The 20,817-nt window shown below is 41.6% G+C and overlaps 1 protein-coding gene across 3 annotated transcripts in view; it reads left to right on the forward strand.

The window, feature by feature from the left end:
- The window catches only part of FBXL7 (F-box and leucine rich repeat protein 7), a 419,994-nt gene that overhangs the window by 37,123 nt on the left and 362,054 nt on the right, over positions 1-20,817 (forward strand). The gene's annotated exons all lie outside the window — the stretch shown is intronic.

Below are 20,817 nucleotides of genomic sequence, written 5' to 3' on the forward strand. Positions count from 1 at the left end.
GAAAGCCCACAGAGACAGGAAATTATATACAGAAATGGGTAAAGGAGACATAATTTTTATCAGATTCTCAAAGCGTCATGAAAGTGGTTGACTAAATGCCTGTTATCCTGGAGGCAAATAAAGGGAACAAAGGTCACGTCGGAATAACTCAGAAAACCAGAAAAATCACCTAAACAACGAGGGATCCCATTTCCTCTGGGCTCTGCTTTTGTGTCCTGTGCTGGTATTGTACAATACTGGAGGAATTTGGGTCAGGAGTTTCATTGTGTGGCTTGGCAGAATCAAAGGCCAAAATATGATTAATTCTAGATGTGGATAATTTGGAAGGATAAGGAATGTAGGGAGGATTAGGGGTAATTTTCAAAATCTGGCTACTTCTTTAGCCAGCGTATCACTCTCTTGTTTACTATAGATGAGACAAGGAAGGTACTTTTGAGAATATTCAAGTATCACTAGTTAGTTAATGTAACCCCGCCCCCCCGCCACTCTTTTTGTTTCCTCTTAAATAGGTTTTATGTTTTAAAGCAGCTTTAGGTTCACCGCAAAACTGAGAGGACGGTCCCGAGATATCTCATGTACCCCCTGCCCCGCTACACTCACAGCTTCCCTCATTATCAGCATCCCCACCAGAGACGTGCATTTGTTACAGTTGGTGAGCCTACACTGACACCTCATTATCACTCAGAGTCCTTAGTTAACGTTAGGGTTCACTCATGGTGTTGGACATTCTAGCGGTTTTGACAAATATATAATGACATGTACCCACAATTACAGTATCCTACAGAATAGTTTCATTGCCCTAAAAATTCCTCTGTGCTCCACATGTTCATCTCTCCCTCCCCTCTAACCCCTGGCAGCTGCTGATCTTCTTACTGTCTCCGTAGTGTTGTCTTTTCCAGAATGTGAGATACAGCGGTTGAAATCATATAGTATAATTTGAAAGATCATACTCTATGATCAGAAAGAAAAAGATCATCGTCTTTCACTTAGCAGTATGCATTTAAGTGTCCTCCGTGTGTTTTCATGGATTGATAGCTTATTGCTTTTGAACACTGAATGATATTCCAGTGTCTGGATGTACCACAGTGTATCCATTCATCTACCGAAGGACATCTTGGTTGCTTCCAAGTTTCGACAGTGATGAATAAAGCTGCTATAAACATCCATGTGCGGGTTTTTGTGTGGACATAAGTTTTCAACTCATTTGGGTGAATCCCAAGGAGTGTGATTGCTGGATCATATGGTAAGGGTATGTTTAGTTTTGTAGGAAACTGCCAAACTGTCTTCCAAAGTGGCCGTACCATTTTGCATTCCCACCAGCAGTGAACAAGACTTCCCGCTGCTCCGCATTCTCGCCAGGATTTGGTGTTTTCAGTGCTCTGGAGTTTGGCTATCCTAATACATGTGTAGTGATGTCTTACTATTGTTTTAATTTGCATTTCTCTAGTGACATATGAGGTGTAGCATCTTTTTATGTCCTTATTTTCCATCCATGTATCTTCTTTGGAGAGCAACATTTTTAACAAAATGTTAAATTGCAGGTTTTGACTGAGGCATGAAAACACAGTAGATATGACACACCAAAGACCCCAGAGCAAGTCCAAAGGTTTTTTTTTTTTTTAATTAATTATTTATTTATTTATGGCTGTGTTGGGTCTTCGTTTCTGCGCGAGGGCTTTCTCTAGTTGCGGCAAGCGGGGGCCACTCTTCATCGCGGTGCGCGGGCCTCTCACTGTCGCGGCCTCTTGTTGCGGAGCACAAGCTCCAGACACGCAGGCTCAGTAGTTGTGGCTCACGGGGCCTAGTTGCTCCGCAGCATGTGGGATCTTCCCAGACCAGGGCTGGAACCCGTGTCCCCTGCATTGGCAGGCAGACTCTCAACCACTGCGCCACCAGGGAAGTCCAGTACAAATGTTTTTAATGACATTTCAAAAACCGTTTTGTAATGCTTCAATCACTCACTGCATAGGGTCTAAAAGAGTTGGGTTACTGAAGATTAAAAGAGAAGCTATGAAAGCAAATATCTTTAGAGAGAGCTATCAGTGTTACTTGGGCCTCCTCCCCTAGTGCAGAGGGGACAGGAAGGGTGCCTGCCCTTCCCTTCAAGGCCATTTGAAAAGCTTCAACCAGACAACTTGCAGTGTTCCCTGAAGAGTAGGAGAAGTGACAGAGATGCAAGGGTGTTTCCTCTACTTGCAGAATCTTCCTGGCTAGCTACTTGAGTGCGTAACGTGAGTCGATAGGGAAGAGGATGCTTGGAGTATTTCCCAAGGAGGTGAGGCTCACATGGGCAGGAGCTGAGGACTTAGATGCTGTCAGATGGGCAGCCCTGGGGTTGACTAGCTCTCAGCAGAGGGAAGCTGGCGCTTGGACCTTGGGCTGTAGAAGGAGTAAGTGGTCAGCTAGAGAAAGTGCTCTTCCATATCAGGGGCACTGCTGTGAGAGACACAGAGCTATGGTGAGGAGAGGTAGCCCCCAGAATCTGGAAAAGCGCGTTAAACATTAGCCAGACCCAGGTTCTTTCAGCGCCAGTAAAATAAGATCTTCCGTTCACCTTGTTTCTCCTCCTCGTAGGACTCAATTCCCTGTGTTTTTATCCAGGAGCAATGGGAAGTTTTTTTCCTTTATTGAATACATTCTAAAGGAGTAGTGGAGGACCAATGTAAATTTATACCTTGTGAGTCTTGCTTACTCAGTGTGCAGTTACATACTGAAAGGGTGGCACGATGAGAAAAACAGTTTGAAGGTTGTAACTATCTATAGGAAAAAGTTCTTGATCCTCTTTATTTCTGAGAACGTGATTTTCTCTTAGAAGCAAGTCGCTAATATCCTACTATTCTTCATCTGCTAATGGAGAGTGGAAATACCCCAAATGATGCTTTTCCGTGGGTTTGTTATTCTTAGAAAATTCAAGCGAAGACAGAGTATCTTCAGGGGGTAAACTGAAGATGGCAGCCTCCCCTCCCGTGTCTTATACACAACATAATTGCATTGATAGGATTGGAGGAGGGAGAATAATTGGTTTTTGCTAAATCATAGGACAGAAACCAACAGATTCAAGTTGACATTGAAAGTCAAGTTTTCAAGAAATTACTGGCATTCATGAGTTCAGAATATTAATGGCAAATGTGCTCAGGGAACCTGATACTCTCTCTTCCCTATATCCTGGCAGAGCCGCTCTTTAAATCTGTTTAAATGCATCGACTCTGATTATGAAAGGGCCCACACAGGCCAGTGTGCACTTGGAGGGGCTGGTGGGGAGCTGGTGGGTCAGTGACATTGTGTTGGTTCGATTCCAGCTGAAATGGGGGAATCAGTTTGTTTGCTTACTTGTGGGTTTACACAAACGCAGAAAGCATGTTTGGGTAATTCTTCTGTACAGATTGAGAGACAGCGTATATTAGAGGAGCCAGTAAAAAATGTTGATGGAAGAGAAAATAAAAATATATTCTTATGAGTGGTAGACAGAGGAAAAATTCTAGAGGATAACTCGGAGGAAAAAGCACATACACTTTTTATTAGCGTACAGAACGCAAATGATTTGCAGATGTTCGGCTGAGCGTTTCACATAAAACATACTTATATACCTGGGCTTTTTTCCCCCTCAGTTATTTTAATAGCTGAAGCATCTTTCTTTTGTGAACAATTTATTCTAATGGCAATAAAAATGCAGCAGCACAACCTCATTATGCCCAATAGCAAATGACTTACGCGGCATCTTAGCTTGCTTTGTAGGGTTGAACTCTGATGACTGATGGCAGCCCCGGCTAACCAGGCACTTGGATGAGTGACTTTGTAAGTAAGGAACCATAGGAAAATAGCTCAGCTCTTAAAATGGTACTCGGCTTTCAAGTTTCTCCTCACCTACGCACAAACGTAAAGTTCAGAACAAGGACGTTGGGAAATCTTTTTGGAGTTTGCCGAAGAGCTTTTGTAAGCAGAGTCATTTTTGCTGGTCTGTGTGGTACTTTGTTTACTTGCCACCATTTTTAAGTTGACTGTAAGTCATCTGTGCATTTACCAGTTGGGCTGTGATGCTTTTTATCTTCAGTAAAAGCTTCTGTTGATGAGGCAGACAGACTGGGGACTCTTGGTATCCTAGGGACTCTTGGTGTCCTAGAAGAGGGATTTTATTGGACACTGTACATTTATGTTTTTGAGGGTGTGGACAGATGCCCCTCCTGTAGTTCATCCCCCTGCCTTGGTGCATTCATGAAAGGAGCCATTTTTCTTTTGTTTTCTTTTTTTTTTTTTTTTTTAGTGGTAGCAATTTTTTATGTATTTATTTTTTCATCTTTATTGGAGTGTAATTGCTTTACAATGTTGTGTTAGTTTCTGCTGTACAACAAAGTGAATCAGCTATACATATACATATATCCCCATATCCCCTCCCTCTTGAGCCTCCCTCCCACCCTCCCTATGCCACCCCTCTAGGTGGTCACACAGCACCTAGCTGATCTCCCTGTGCTATGCGGCTGCTTCCCACTAGCTATCTATTTTACATTTGGTTGTGTATATATGTCACTGCTACTCTCTCACTTTGTCCTGGCTTCCCCCTCCCACCCCATGTCCTCAAGTCCATTCTCTACATCTGCGTCTTTATTCCTGCCCTGCCACTAGGTTCATCAGTACCATTTTTTTAGATTCCATATATATGCATTAGCATACGGTATTTGTTTTTCTTTTTTTGACTTACTTCACTCTGTATGACAGACTCTTGGCCCATCTGCCTCACTACAAATAACTCAAATTCGTAAGGAGGCCATTTTTCCCATTTTTCCAACAGACAGCTCTTGGGCTTTCTTTTGCAAATTGAAGAATACTATGTAAATAATATGTTGATTATTTTATAAAATAATGGCATTCTGCATATAACTCAAATTATTCTTTTAAATTCATAAAAACATAGTTAACACTTAGAACTACCATATGATCCACCAATTCCACTCCTGGGTATATATCCGAAGAAAACGAAAATGCTAATCCAAAAAGCTACATGCACCCCACTGTTCATAGCAGCAGCATTATTTACAGTAGACAAGGTATGGAAGCAACCTAAGTGTCCATCAATAGATGAATGGATGAAGAAGATGTGGTGTGTATATATATATATAATATATATATATGTATAATGGAATATTACTCAGCCATGAAAAAGAATGGAATTCTGCCATTTGCAACAATGTTTATAGACCTAGAGAGTATTATGCTCAATAAAATATGGTGGACAGAGAAAAACAAATACTCTATGTTATCACTTATATGTGGAATCTTAAAAAATAAAACAAATGAGTGTATATATCAAAGTAGAAACAGACTCACAGATATTGAGAACAAACTAGTGATTACCAGTGGGGAGAGGGAAGTGGGGAGGGACATTTAGGGGCAGGGGATTAAGAGCTACAAAGTAGTATATATAAAATAAGCAACAAGGATATATTGTACAGGGAAATATAGCCATTGCTTTGTAATAACTTTAAATGGAGCATAATCTATAAAAGTAGTTTAAAATTTTTTTATTTGTATACAATTTTAAAGGTTACTTTCCAATTACTACCAAAGATTAGCTATGTTCCCCATGTGGTACAGTACATCCTTGGGCCTGTCTTACACCCAGTAGTTTGTACCTCCCACGCCTCCCACCCCTATATTGTCCCCCCCAACTCCGGCCACTGGTAGCCACTAGTTTGTTTTGTATATTTGTGAGTCTGCTTCTTTTGTGTTATATTCACTAGTTTGTTGTATTTTTTAGAGAATCTCTATGTTGTGCACATGAAACTAATATAATATTGTAAATCAACTCTACTTCAATAAAAAATTTTTTTTAAATAAAAATATTTAATACAACTCTTAATAAGGATCCTTCATTTTACTCTGTTTATGGGTTTTCAGGAAATACAAAGTTGGGTGAAAATCTGATTTCTTGGTTTTCTTTATCATTGTTTCACGATAATAGCTTTTTCAGAATGACTTTATTATCCATTTTTCCCAGGTAAAGATGCAAATTAAGCATTCTGATTGATTTAGCCATGGTCACTGGAGTAGACTATGGAGGAACCAGTTTGAGGGAGATGGAAAGCCCTGAAAAGAGCACTCTGCCTTAATTGACAGGGACGATGTCATTAAAAAGGTCATGAGTCATCATCAATGTTAACTTTCTTTTCTTGCCCTTCTAATCAAGTATTTGTTTAACTTAAGGGAACCTTTTTAATAAAATAAAATGCCCAAAGTACATTTCACTGATTGGTTATATGGTCCTTTTGTAGGGCATCTTATTATTGTAGCTTAAAATCTAGATTTGTATATCTTTTTAAAAAGTTAATTTTATTAGAGTATATTTGATTGACAGTGTTGTGTTAGTTTCAGGTATACAGCATAGCGATTCAGTTATACATGTATATATATTCATTCTTTTTCAGATTCTTTTCCCATATAGGTTATTACAGAATATTGAGCAGAGTTCCCTGTGCTCTACAGTAAGTCCTTGTTGGTTATCTATTTTATAAATAGTAGTGTGTGTATGTTAATCCCAAGCTCCTAATTTATCCCTCCCCCCCCAAGTTTCCCCTTTGGTGACTCACAGATTTCAAAAACAAGCTTCTGGTTACCGAGGTAGATTTGCATACCTTTTACTGAGCCATTTTGCCTCAAGGAATCTGACCTGCAGGAAGACTTGTTCCACGTTGTTTCTTTTCAGCCACATAGGACTAAGATGTTTCTTCGTAGGTTTAAAGTCTCCATGACCCAATCTCATCTCCCAAGGGGTAATCTCCTGCCTGCCTCTCTGAGCCCCTGGCCCTCCAACCCCTACCAGTGAGGCCAGTCAGCCCTTGGCAGCTCTCGAAGGCTCTGGGTAAAGTCCTGTTCAGTGCTAGGAGAAAAAGAATGAAGGTAAAATGTTTTCTGGTAACCTTCCCCTGGGCTCATCAAATTGTAAGATTCTGTCTCACTGTATCTCTCTCTCTTTCTCTACCTTCTCTCTCTCTGTGTGTGTGTGTGTCTGTGTGTGTGTGTGTGTGTGTGTGTGTTCTCATATGTGAGTATGCACTTGCATATACACTTTCATTTGTCTGAACTATTTGCAAATAAAGTACAGATGTAGTAACGCCTCACTCCCAAATACTCCAGCATGAATCTCTTAAGAATAAAGCCATTGGGCTTCCCTGGTGGTGCAGTGGTTAAGAATCCGCCTGCCAATGCAGGGGACACGGGTTCGAGCCCTGGTCTGGGAAGATCCCACATGCTGCAGAGCAACTAAGCCCGTACGCCACAACTACTGAGACTGCGCTCTAGAGCCCGCGAGTCACAACTACTGAAGCCCATGTGCCTAGGGCCCGTGCTCCGCAGCAACAGAAGTCACCGCAATGAGAAGCCCGCGCACCGCAACGAAGAGTGGCCCCCGCTCGCCGCAACTAGAGAAAGCGCACGCACAGCAACGAAGACCCAACGCAGCCAAAAATAAATAAAATAAATAAATTTATATATGTATAAAAAGGGAATAAAGCCATTCTCTTACATAATCACAATGCCAATATCCCACCCTTTCTATTTGTATTCAAATACAGAGTTTATTTTTCTTTTCATTTTGGGGGATTTAATTATATTTTTTAATATAGGAAACAGTTAAAAAGTTCAAAAGTCAAAACTCTATGTATATAACAAGGTGTAGTGGGAGAAGCATTCCTCCCATCTCCATCCCTTACCCCCTCCCCCTGCTCACACTCATCCCTGTAGAAAGCCATTTTCATTACTTTCTAGTTTACCCTTCCTGTTTCTTTTGTCCAAGTAAGTATGTGAGCGTGGAGTTCCTTTCTTCTTTCTTACTTACACAAAAGACAGCATGATTTTACATGGAGCTTTTTTTTTTTAACTTAATACTCCTGGATATCACTCCCTATATGTTCCTAGAGATCTTTCTCTAAATGAGGACTTGTTAGTTGAAAGGTAATACTTTTTAAGACATCATATAATTGAAATACACATGAGAATTGATGCACCATTATACTTTATACCAGTGACCTTGCTTTATTTAAATTTTTAGAAGAAAAAAATAGCAATTCTCTTAAATATTTATCTTTAGTTAATAACCAAACAGTATGGTTCTTTATATGTTTCCAAATAACTTCCATGTAGATTTTTTCATTTGCTTTCATGTAACTATGGGCATTAAGTGAGAGTGTGTGAATGCATCTGCATTTTCTTGGTTATCCCATTTAGCTGACTAATAAATGCAGGACCAGAGGGTATAGGAGACTTATTATTTTTTTTTTTTAAAGAATTTATTTGGCTGCACCAGGTTTTTTTTTTTTTTTTTTTTAATATAATTACTTATTTATTTATTTATTTATTTATGGCTGTGTTGGGTCTTCGTTTCTGTGCGAGGGCTTTCTCCAGTTGCGGCAAGCGGGGGCCACTCTTCATCGCGGTGCGCGGGCCTCTCACTATCGCGGCCTCTCTTGTTGCGGAGCACAGGCTCCAGACGCGCAGGCTCAGTAGTTGTGGCTCATGGGCCTAGTTGCTCCGTGGCATGTGGCATCCTCCCAGACCAGGGCTCGAACCCGTGTCCCCTGCATTGGCAGGCAGATTCTCAACCACTGCGCCACCAGGGAAGCCCCTAGGAGACTTTCCTGCCATCACGCATCAGACCTTCCTATGAACATTCTGCAACCCTGCAATGACAAACTATTTTTAGTCACAATTTTAGCACATTCCATAATTTTTTTTCCAATATAATTACTGTAACTATCTACCATGGGGCATATGATCATGTATTTCATGTACTTAGACCTATAACCATTATTATTCCTTTGGCATAGTTTCAACATTTGTGAAGAGCCAGAAATTTCAAACTTCCAATTTTTTCTTGCCTAAATCATTAGTGACCCTTTGTGATGTTAGCAGACATGGGGCAGAGAGATAAACTTCAGAATCCATAAGACCTTTTGCATATTTTGATTGAGACAAATCTGAAGTGTTCCAAACTGCAAATTCCTTTTCTGCTTTTTAAATCATAGATTTAGATACACTAAAGCACGAACAAGGTTACTCTGTTTTCTGTTAATGTCCCCATGATTTTTATGCCCCTTTATGCAAACAGGGAAGGTGATGTGCTTTCAGAATAGAGGAGAACTGGTTTCCTGAAGTAGAGACAGGTTGGGGATCAGTGCAGAGAATGGGGTGATCTACCAGATGCCCTTTCCATGCAGAAGGGAAATTTGAAGTTCCTAAGCAGTGAAAATCTAAACATAGGTTTAATGGATGACCATTTGTGAGTAATACAGAGGAGAGTTGGCCTTGGAAGAGAGACTTTTTCATCCAGTGTTTCCAAAAGACAATCAGCAACCCCAGTTTCGTCCAACAACTATTTATACTGTTTTTAATATCTAGCAGGCTTCAAGCTAGGCACTGGGGATGAACTGATGAATAAAGCACACTCCCTACTCTGAAGACTAGTCTAGCAAGGGCTAAATGTTTCTCTCAGATTTGGATCTTTATGACTTTGGAAACATGCAGGGAGGAACTGCTGGTGGTCAGTGGGGATTTGACAAGCCAGGGTCTGGTTATTAGTCACAGGCACAGAAGGGAGAAAAGTGAAGGGTCAAGCTCAGTGGGAAGGCTATTGGGTAGTGATGGTTATTGGGCTATTGAGCCATAGATGGGATATCTATTTCTTTTAAAGTCTTCCAAATGGTTTGAAAGGGTTCTCAAAACGAAATAGGCCCAGGAAAGAAATGTACTTGGCCTGCCAGATTTGCATTGGCTCTGTCCTCTGTCAGCAGTTAGACTGCCTTTGCTTATCCATCCATGCTTCTCATCTGTTTCAGTAGGTCAAGGGAACATCAAATGAGCACCCACTGGAAATACACTTAAGTCGGTCGGTGTATGTGACAGTCAAAGCGTCCTTGCAAAAATTAATTGTTCCCTAAGCCCATTTTTGACAATTACTCTTTTCATTGTATGGTTTGATTTTGTAGTTGTTTCTTATCTAATTTGTCATTTAGACATATGATAATGCCAGCTCACCCATTTTTTGGTGCAATGTCTGCAACACTCACACACACACACACACACACACACACACACACACCAATCCTTCCACACATGCTTAAGTGCCACTAAAGATAAGTAGCAAAGAAGGAAAGAAAAATTTACTTTAAGGATTGGGTCTAGCCTTATGCTCATGATTACTTTCAGAGTAGGGTGTAGGTACAGAATTTGCTCGTGAGTGGGGCAATTAAACAGCCCACCGGAGGTCACTTCTAGCCTTGAGACTCTTTATGGCTTCAGAGCACAGCGGAGTGTCCTGTTAACTACTCAGCAGAGCTTGCCTTCCTGCATGAAGCATGTGAACTTCACCTTCATCTGACCTCATTCGTTTTAGCGCATCTTATTTCTTAACTTGTTCAGTTTTTGATTCAGGGGGTCATTATGTATCTAGTGTGCCGAGTAAGATCTACTGACACTTTACTAAGAAGGATTATTGAGATGATCTCCATCCCAAGGAGGGAAGAGAAAGGTCTTCCTGGAGACATAGCCTTCACATTCTGCACAGCCTCTGTAAAGAGAGGTGATATCTCCCCACTTTACTGTTTCTGATACACGGGAATATCCTTAGAATGATCAGGAAGACTTAAGTTTATTTCTCTCGTGCTGTCCTCTCTGCTCACACTGGTTCCATATTTCCCATCACGCGTGTTGTCCTTATTTTCATCATCATGGTTCAGGTACCAATCCGATCTGTTACTCGTTCAGTCAATAAACCTTTATTGAGTACTGGTCCATGCCAGACACTTCACTGGCTCCTTTAGCCTACGTTAACAATAGATTACCTTACGAGGTGGTCTTATGTTTTATTAGCAGATATAATAGTTTATAATTTAGAAATGGAAATCAGGAGCAGTGGAGTAATGGAACTTACTGCCTCAGGACTGGGGATTCAATGTGAATAAGACAGGCAGCCCGTCCTGTACACTAGAGTCTGCTGATGGCTTCACCAGCTAATCAGGGACCCCCTCCCCACCAAAACAGTGTGATAAAGAGCTTCTGTGCTATGTGTGTTTTTAATTTGTTATCATCTCTAGTTTTTCTCTGGTGCTGTTCCCTCATGTTCTATGAGAATTGCAGGCATGGTATTAGTATGCCAGCATTTGAAACTTACACAAAAATACAGATTAAATTGAATAATAGCTCTATGCAAGGGTAAAAATATATTTTCATATGATTGTCATTTTCTTCAACCAAATGTCGCTGTGTCTTTGCTGCTTTCGATTTTTTAATGATTCTATCCTCAATTTCTCCTTTTATTTACTACTGACACACAATTTGTTGGTTCCTTGTCAACAAATTAATACATACTTATTGAATGGCTATGTCTGGCATCATGGTAGATACTCTATGGATAAAACAGATGTTTAATATGTTTGGAGCTTGGTTGTGAAGATAAAACTTTTGGTCATAAAGTACGTGGAAAAAAGTGTCTATCAGCTGTGTGTTGGTTATCATTATAATGGCAGTTCAAAGAAGAAGGTAAAGAGGGCTGCAGGAACTAGAGGAATCTTGCAGGAGGAAGGAGTTTAGCTGATCCTGAGTGCTGGGTAGAGTTTAGACCTGCACTGTCTGTGATGGTAGCTACTGGCCACGTGTGGTTCCCGGGCACTGGAAATACGGCTAACTGGAGTCAAGACCTGCTGTAAGAGGAAAATGCACACTGGATTTTGAAAACTTATATGAAAACACATTTAAAATATCTCCCTCCTTAATATTTTGTATTGATTGCATATGGAAGTCATAGCCTTATGACTATATTGCATTAAATAAAATATATTAAAATTAGTTTTGCCTTTTTTCGCTATTTAAATACAGCTTCTAGAATATATTTAAAATAACATGGAAGGCTGGCAGTTTGGCTTGCATCATCTTGGTTAGATTCATCTATAGAGAGGAGGGGGCTTTGCAAATTGAATGAGGTGGAGGGGCAGGGAAGGGGGAGGCAGCTGGACCTAGTCCTGTGGTGTGAGGATGTGATCACGGATGGAGTTGAGAGCCCGAAGAAAGAAGCTTTTGCGCACGCTGTAGTTGACACACCGTTGGGAGAGTGGGCAACCCAGGTGGACATTACCGTTGGGCATGGTCTGGCAGATTAGATGTGTTTTCGACTGGGAGGAGAGATTTGGGTCAGAGATATGGATTTGGAGACTTCATTTTGCACTTAAAATTCCGGAAGGTGCCTGAGGTTTTCACAGGAGAGAGGGGCCTTGGGGTGGACCTCTAGGGCTCGGTTTATGAGCTCCTTCCGGGAGGTTTGCATCTGCTGCCCTGTGCCGCCTCTTCTGCTTCTGATGTTTGCCCTCTGGGAATGCATGTTTACAGCAAATGAAGAAAACTGGACTAGCTCTTGGGAAATGTTCCCCTTCAGTTTAGTTCCTAGGGACCGGCAGGGGACTACACAGATGCTTGGCGAGGAAGTTCTGGCAGCTTTGTGCAAAGGCTGGGGAGCCCGGGGACCCGTGAGAGCTGAGTGAAGGACCCATGGGCAGCAAAGGGGGTGTGCCGTCAGGCCGTGTGGGCTGGATCCCTGGCCCGGACTCCTAGGGGATCCGGGGGGATCCTGGTAAAGGGACCAGGATGACAGACACTGACAAACTGGGAAACATCCTGGCCTGGCATTTTAGTTTCCTGTTTAACCAAGAAAGGACGCTGGGAGTTCTTTTCCTAAGTCAACAATAGACCATCTGATGAGGCAGTCTAATATTTTTGATTGATAGTTAGCTTATTATTTAGAAAGGGAAATGAGGAGCAAGGGAGGAGTGAGTCTGAATGTTCCCTTGAAGTTAGTAAACTATGGTTTTGAAAGGTAAAACCAAGAACAGTTTGAACAGTGATGCTTTATTCGGAACACTGAAAACCTCCAAAGGTGGACTCCTTTGAAGGACAAAACTCATTTCGATGTCTGTGTTCTGGAATGTACATTACAACTTCATCCTAATTACTTTATTGACATACCTCATTAGCAAGAATAAAAGTGATAATAGCTCACATCCATCAAACACAGCTCGCAGGCACTGGGAGGTGAAGAGTGCCCTCCCTCTCTGCCTGTGTTCATGCCTCGCTGGGTAACCATGGGCATTTTGCTTACCCTCTCTGTTCCACAGTCTCCTCACCTAAAAAATGGGTGAAAGAATTGTATCTACCTTCTAGGAATGTTTTGATGACCAAATGAGTTAATACATAAGGGACATAGAACACGTAGAATAATTTCTGGGACATAGGAGTTTGTCAAATGTTAGCTGTTAGTTCACTGAATGCTTACACTTATCTTCTTGGCCTCTAATATGAAGTGGAGAAAATTCTGTGTTGGAGAAGTCAAGCCAGAAGCTGGCAAGTAAGTTGTGGAACCAGTATTCAACCCAAGCCTAGCCAGAATCTCAAGCTTCTTCCCTAAACCTCCTTTTTAAAAAACTAAAAAAAAAATTTTTTAATTTAAGTATAGTTCATTTACAATGTTGTGTTAATTTCTGTTGTACAGCAAAGTGATTCAGTTATACATACATATACGTTCTTTTTTATATTCTTTTCCATTATGGTTTATCTCAGGGTACTGAATATAGTTCCGCATGCTATACAGTAGACCTCCTTGAATCAGTAAACTACAGCATGCGGGCCAAGTGGTGTCCTGCTGCCTGCCTCTGTAAGGCCCTAAAGCTGAGGATGGTTTTCAGGGATGAAGACTGCAATTGAGTTAATCATAGGAAACACTTACCTTTGAACCCAAATTAAGGGAAATGTTATCCCCACTCCCTCCCAAATAATTACAATCTCTCATTAGTAGACTTGTGTTCTACAAGTGTTTGTACTCAATCATTATTATTGTATTTTGGATTTCATGAATAAAAGACTTGGAAGTGTGTTTTCTCTTTTGTAAGTATCTGCATAGTAACCTTGATTTTGACACTAGACCTGCAAAGCCTAAAAGACTCCTTGCTGGCCCTTTCTAGAAAAGGTTTGCTGGGTGCCACCCAAACCTCTCTTGCTGCCTTCGTTTCTGCTAGCTACGAGGGTGCTCACTGTAGGAGAAAGTTTGGAAAACCAGAGACCTGGTCATTACAGATAGGGTGCAGGGGACTGAAGCTGGGTATCGGGGCGGGGAGGCGGGAGAGGAGTATGCTTGTAGAAGCAGGGCTGTGAGTGGCCACCGTGCTGTTGCATGTAACGTACCTACCGAGATTTTGGCCGGAACCTGTGCCCAGCAGGTGCTTCTGTGCAAAGGCCTGGGAGGGTATGTTTCTGAAGATCGCTTCTGCTCGGGAACATTGGCTAAATTTGTAGAAATAGGAACATTCTCCCAGATTACACTTTTCTTTCCACCTCTCAGGGGTGCTCTAAATAAAACAGGTCTTCTAAAGATGTAAGGCTAGAAGCTTGGCAGGACTTTTCAAAAGCAACTTTAATATTTTTATTTTCCCTTGAAGGAGGCTTGGAAAACTCATTTCCACCACTGAGCTATTGGGGGATACCTGGTGCCTGGAATAAAAATCGTGTAACAAAAAACAAAACAAAACAAAATCGTGTAACAAATGGCTTCTGGGGCGTGGTTAATGGGCTCTGGTAGCGGAGATGGTGGGATCTGGTGACAAGGAGCCCATGGTGATTTTGATTTTGTGAAATGAAAATAGACCAAACTATGTGGAATCTAAAAAAAGGGTACAAATGAACTTATTTACAAAACAGAAATAGAGTTACAGATATAGAAAGCAATCTTATGGTTACCAGGGGGGAAAAAGGGGGAGGAATAAATTGGGAGATTGGGATTGACATATATACACTACTATTTATAAAATAGACAACTGATAAGAACCTACTGTATAGCACAGGGAACTCTACTCAATACTCTGTAGTGACCTATATGGGAAAAGAATCTAAAAAAGAGCGGATATATGTACAATGTATAAGTGATTCACCTTGCTGTACACCTGAAACTAACATAACATTGTAAATCAACTATACTCCAATTAAAAAAAAAAAATAGACCAAAGAGACGGAATGCTGGTGGGTGTGAGGCTTGAAAGGAGCCCTGAAGATGTTCAGGCTGTGTCAGCCCTTTCATGTCACAGGTGTGAAGATGGGGACTCAGAGATCTCAAATAACCTCTTGCCCAAGCTGGTGAGTGACGCCGAGGTAGACGCAGGACTTCTTGCCAACCTCCTCCTTTACTTTGTCGCCGAACTGCTTCAAACCTTTTTGTTTCTGAAACTTGTGTAACATTTAAAACAAGTCCAGATCTCTTCGTGAGGACCCCAGTTCTCCCGAACCCTTCACCAGAAATGCCTCGCCCTCTGTTCCAGAGACTGCCCGCAGGTAATGAGACCGCCGTCACCTTACACCTCACCTGGATCCTGACTAAGGGCGCCCACCTGGCCTTGAGCTCGCCTAGCCACCATTTCTGCCCTCTGCTTTCGAGCAGCTGAAACAGTTCAAGACTTGACTTAAACAGTAGCCTATGAGCAAATGTTAAAATTGAAATCTGGGCTTTGGGCCATACAAAACAGGGTGGGAGTTTTTATTTTCTGCCAATTTTGAGTAAAATGAACATCCACTTTCTTTAGATTGGGAGAATGAGGCAGAAAACGTCTTACTGGGAAACCCCTGCCTTTCATCTCTAGATGTTTGTTGTCCTGGGCGCTGCTGCAGAATTGTCACTTTACGGCACAAGGACCTGATTAAAGAAAACCCCACCAGAGTAAGCTAAGCCCTGGTCCATTAGTTTGTGTTCATTTGCATGTCCCTTGCTTTCTCAGAACATATACTTGACCTGGGAGCATCTATGTCACCATGGAATGCTGTTTCTTTAGCTGTTAGACACCAACATTTGAATAGTTTCCCTCTCAAGGCAGAAAACCTTTGTGTTCTGCGGGCTTCTCTCTACAGAGCACGAGAACCGTGCCTTATTTCTGCATGATTATCCAACTGGTAGTCACACTAGGGGTCTGTCCTGTATGCGTTATGTGGCATATGACCAAGAGCAAGAATTCTACTCTTTCAGCCTTGGAAGGGGATTTTCGCAAGCGCAAGAGTAAACCGTTGCCTGAGTGGTTAAATGATCGCCCAGCCTCACACTGTGAAGTAGCAGCAGAAGGGTGACTGGTGTTCCAGGCTGGGCTTCCTGTTGATCTTTATCTGGTTATTAAAATAATTTTAACTTTTTTTGATATGGGGTAAGTCTTTAACAATTTCCAAAAAAATACATCTTAAGGATCTTTCCAAAGAAATTCATTTTATGCCTCTTCATTATTTTTCTGGATTTGAAGGTGGTGGTGTTTTTGTGTATGTGTGTTTATGTACGTGTGTGGAAATGCAGTACTTCTGACCTCTGCTTCCATCATCGGCTGGCACTGGGAGAAACTTGAAAATCAATTTCACTCTTGGCTTATACGTCCATTGTAAGTCCTGGTTTCTTTTGTGCCAGAGAGTCTCATCTCTTCCTGTTTCTTCAGTGTTCATCTCATTTTCATATCATCTTGCCTATTTCATGGTATCCCTTAGTGTTGGAGGAATTTGTAGACATAAAATAACTCATCCGATCTTCAAAAGGGGACAACAGGTTGCTACTTCCATCTGTTGAAAGCCTTCCTTCCGCTTGTGAGGTGCTCTGACATATGGATTGTCTAGTTTGATGCTCACAAAATCTGTTGAGCCATTCATGATGGTAATTGCCTTTTTATTTTCAGAGCTCACTTCACTATGCCCTATACTGTCCTGGAGGTTTTGTCTGTTATCCAGTTTAATTCCATTAGCCATCCTGTCATTTGATGGACGCTATTGGCCACTTCCTCCTGTCCTCGTGGGAATACCTGTATCCTTGGCTCTTGACACATCAATCTCCTGATCTTGCCTCTGCTTCCCCTGTGGACCATCCCACTCTGTGCCAGTCACTACCCACTGGTCACCCTCTACCTTTCCTCTCCTCACACCATCATCTCTCCCTTGGCAAACTCACCTATGCCCGGGTCTTCCATTAGGTCTACCGGTTGGTCTCCTTGACTCACAAATATATATCTCTGGTCTAGACCTTCTCAGCAGGTCCTACACTCATAGGCACAGTAGCCTTCTGAGATGAAAAGTCAGTCTCATCTTGGCTATTTCAAAGACACCTTGACTCAACACATCCTTAGTCAAAGTCATGACTTTTGCCCCTGTCTCTGGTCCTCTGCCCTGGACCTTTGAAGCAGCCTCTTACCTGGTCCACCCACATCCACTCCTGTCTCATCCAATACATTCTCCACAATGTGGCCAGTGTGATCTTTTCAAAGGCAGATCCGACTTAACATCTTTTTATCTAAAACTATTCATTAATCTTGGAATACGTATCTTAGAATAAAGATCAAAATACTTATCATGGCCCCCACAGCCCTTGGCATTTTGACCCCAACCCTCTTATCCAGCTTCATTTCATATTACAGTTTCCCTTCTTTTCTCTACAATGCCCCCTGCCCACTTTTTTTTTTGCAGCCATCATATTACCATGCTTCTTCTCTCCTAGGAATCTTTACAAATGATTCTCCTTTTGCCTAGAATGCTTTTCTCTTCCCTCTTTGCCTTGTTAATCTCTGCTTAGATTCCCTCTCAAAACTCCTCTTAAGTCAGCCCCTTTTGAATATATTTTTATCATATCAGGTACTTCTGCAGTTGTAACACTTACCCAGTTGTAATTTTATGTTTATCCTTATGATTGATGTATCCACTAAAGCTTGTATCTTTTTTTTTTTTCTTTTTGGGTGATATGTACGTGAAGGAAGTTTATTTTGAACACTGTTATGATTTTGTTTAAAAACAAAAGGCGTACTGGAAAAACTTAAATACAGAAGTAAGCAAAGAACTAAAAACTGTTTCCCCTCGTATTTCATTGCCCTGAGATAACCTATAGTAACGTTTTGGTGTGGCTTTCCAGAAGTCAGTCTGCACGTACGTAAACATACGTGTGTTTATATAAATGATTGTGGACACGTTTAGGGAAATGGGATCCTCTGTGTTGCTTGCCAGGCTGCTTGTTCTGTTCAGTGACATGTCGGAGACTTCCTTCCTTGTCGATGTACTCTGTATCACCATGTTGGACGCCTGTATTGTTTCTGTGATACCCACGTACCGTGACTGACTTACAAGCTTATGTCTTCTACTCTACTGTGAACTCCACAAAGTTGGGGATACTTTCTGGAATATCTAACCATCGTTTCCCCACTACTTAGCTAGTGTTCGGCAAATAGTAGACACTATATAAATATTCATTGAACAAATGAGTCCCGTTTTACAGATGAGGAAACCGAGGCTTAAAGAGGTTAATTGAAAGCTTACTCAAGTTTCTTAGACATGCATTGTTTAGTTGTAAGTTCTAGAATTCCCCACAAATTAGCCAAAGAAAAGGGGAAAAAAAGGACACAGGGTAATTATTGAAGAATACAAGTGCAGGACTTGAAGCAAGAAGAGAACTCTGTCAGCAACCAGGAGGGTGGTACAGTGTCTCTGTCTGTCCTTTCCCTCTGCCACTGTTCACGGGCTCTTTCTCTCCCTCGGCGTGTGGGGTTCTCATCCTTGCTTCTCTCTGTTCATCTCTGTCCTGCTCGGTTGCAATGGCCATACAGCTCCTATTATATTATCATCCACGTTCAAGGTCTGGGGGCCACTGAACAACTGACTCACAGGGAAAACCATGGGAAAATTGTCATGTTCCAATTAAATTCCTGGGAGAGAGATCAGATTGCCTGGGACTTGCTTCCGAATCATTTCTGCCTATTAGGTGTCCATCCCAGACCCACTCCCTATCTACTCTGCTCTGGGTGGGCTACCTGCTGCCAGTCCTCAGAATAGGTTGGAAGAGGTGATGTGTGGAGACAGCAGCCATCTTCCAAAGCATCTTCCATCACAAAGATGGCAGAGTGGAAATGCGAACTCTGTGGTCTTTGCATCATGCTTCCTGTGTGTTCCCCCAAAGTAAGCAGATGTCTGTCAAATTCATTTGTGAACTTTGAAATTCTCAGTAAAATGTGTGCTTTGATGTATGACCATTATATCTACCAATGGCGAGTGCTCCATATCTGCCAGGTATCTTAAATGCGCTTAAATACTTCCTCTCATTAAACTTCATAATAGCCTGTTTTTATCCCCCTTTTGTTGGATGAGGAAACAGAACAGGAGAAGTTAGGTAATTTGATGAAAAATGTGGCACTCGAAATCTTCTGCTTGCAAACGGAAAAAAAATCCTTGCTAAGTTATGAGCTGAGAATATTGATACCTCTTTTACAGTGGCAAATCAGAAAGGAAGTAAGGTATACATGTAAACTTAGTTTTAGGATTTTCCCAATCTTGATGATATTAAGGAACAGCCAACATCTCTTTTGTTTGGAGCTTGAGTTACATGGTGCTCGAGTTACATGGCGCTCATCTCTTCTCAACTTTGAAGTGGCTTTTTAGAGCAATAACCAGTAACCAAAATGAGAAGTCATTAAAGAATCCATATTCTTAACTCTGCCTGAGATATACCATTCTGTCATTCATGTACAGGGACTTTTTATTTATTAGGCTTTATTGGCATAGTTCCTAAGCCCTACTAACACGTTAAATACAGAAATGAGACCGTAACATTATAATGAGTAAAGGTCATATTAGGAGTCTCTGAAATGTATCATAGCAACAGCATAATGCAGTTTGATTCAGAGTTATACATAATTATATTTAAAGTGAGCTGTGGGTCATTTTAAACTGATATCCTATAGGGTAAGCCTTCTAGAAGTAAGAGGCGTAAGGCATATGACGGGCTTAAAATGACCCCACTTACACGTTTTATAAAAAAGAACCTTACTTTATGTTAGCTTCTCCATCGGTGTCTTGGACACAAGAGTCAGGCATGCTTTATCTGAAGTTATGGGGCCTGAAAGCCGTAGAGGTAATTGAAGGAAAGATGCATGAGAGTCTTCTATTCAGCCGAGTGGAGAAGGCATTTGGGTCTGCTGGTCCTGTTTGGTCACTGGAATTCTGTGGAACCTTGGCGGGGATGAGATGCCTTCTTGGAGACAAGCAGTGGGAGAGCTCTGAGGGCGCAGGTCTCCCCACTCTCCTGCCATCCAGTGTCGAGTGCCTGTAGTTGTGCTATGAAGAGATAAACATAAAACCTTAAAATAAGGTGACACAAAAGGACAAATATTATATGATTCCACTTCTATGAAATCTCTAGAACAGGTAATTTCATAGAGACGGGAAGTAGATTAGAGGTGACTGGTGATTAGAGGGGCTGGGTGAAGGGGTCATGGGGAGTTTTTGCTTTATGGGGACAGAGCTTCTGTTTGGGGTGATGACAAATTTAGGAAATAGTGGTGATGGTGGTGCAACACTGTATATGCAATTAATGCCACTGAACTGCACACTTATGTTGAAAATGGCAAGTTTTTAATTAAAATTTTTTAAAGAGTGAAAAAAGAAAAAAAAAAAAAACCAGTGGGATTTTTTGCACAGTGGAGATCTTACTTAGGGCATCAACGGCAGGTCGCAGGGCCTCGGCTACTCCCTTCAGGATCCTGAGGAGGTCGGGCTGGTTTTTCCTTTGAAGAGGATGAATCTTCACTTCCCTTCAGAACGCGGAGCACAGATTCTGGCTTCTGCCCTGTTATTTATTGTTGCCAGGCCAAGGGGAGCCAACCAAGGGCATCACACGGGTGCCAGGCTGGGTTTGACTCTAACTGACATATGTGGTTTCTGAGGACTCAGCGTGCTATGCCCAAGGGACTGAATATGGAAATAGCTAGTTTCCTGCATCTGGATTCCAAAAATAAC

The sequence above is a fragment of the Balaenoptera borealis genome, assembly GCF_965194805.1.
Source record: "Balaenoptera borealis genome assembly, chromosome: 2".
Classification (NCBI taxonomy): Eukaryota; Metazoa; Chordata; class Mammalia; order Artiodactyla; family Balaenopteridae; genus Balaenoptera; species Balaenoptera borealis.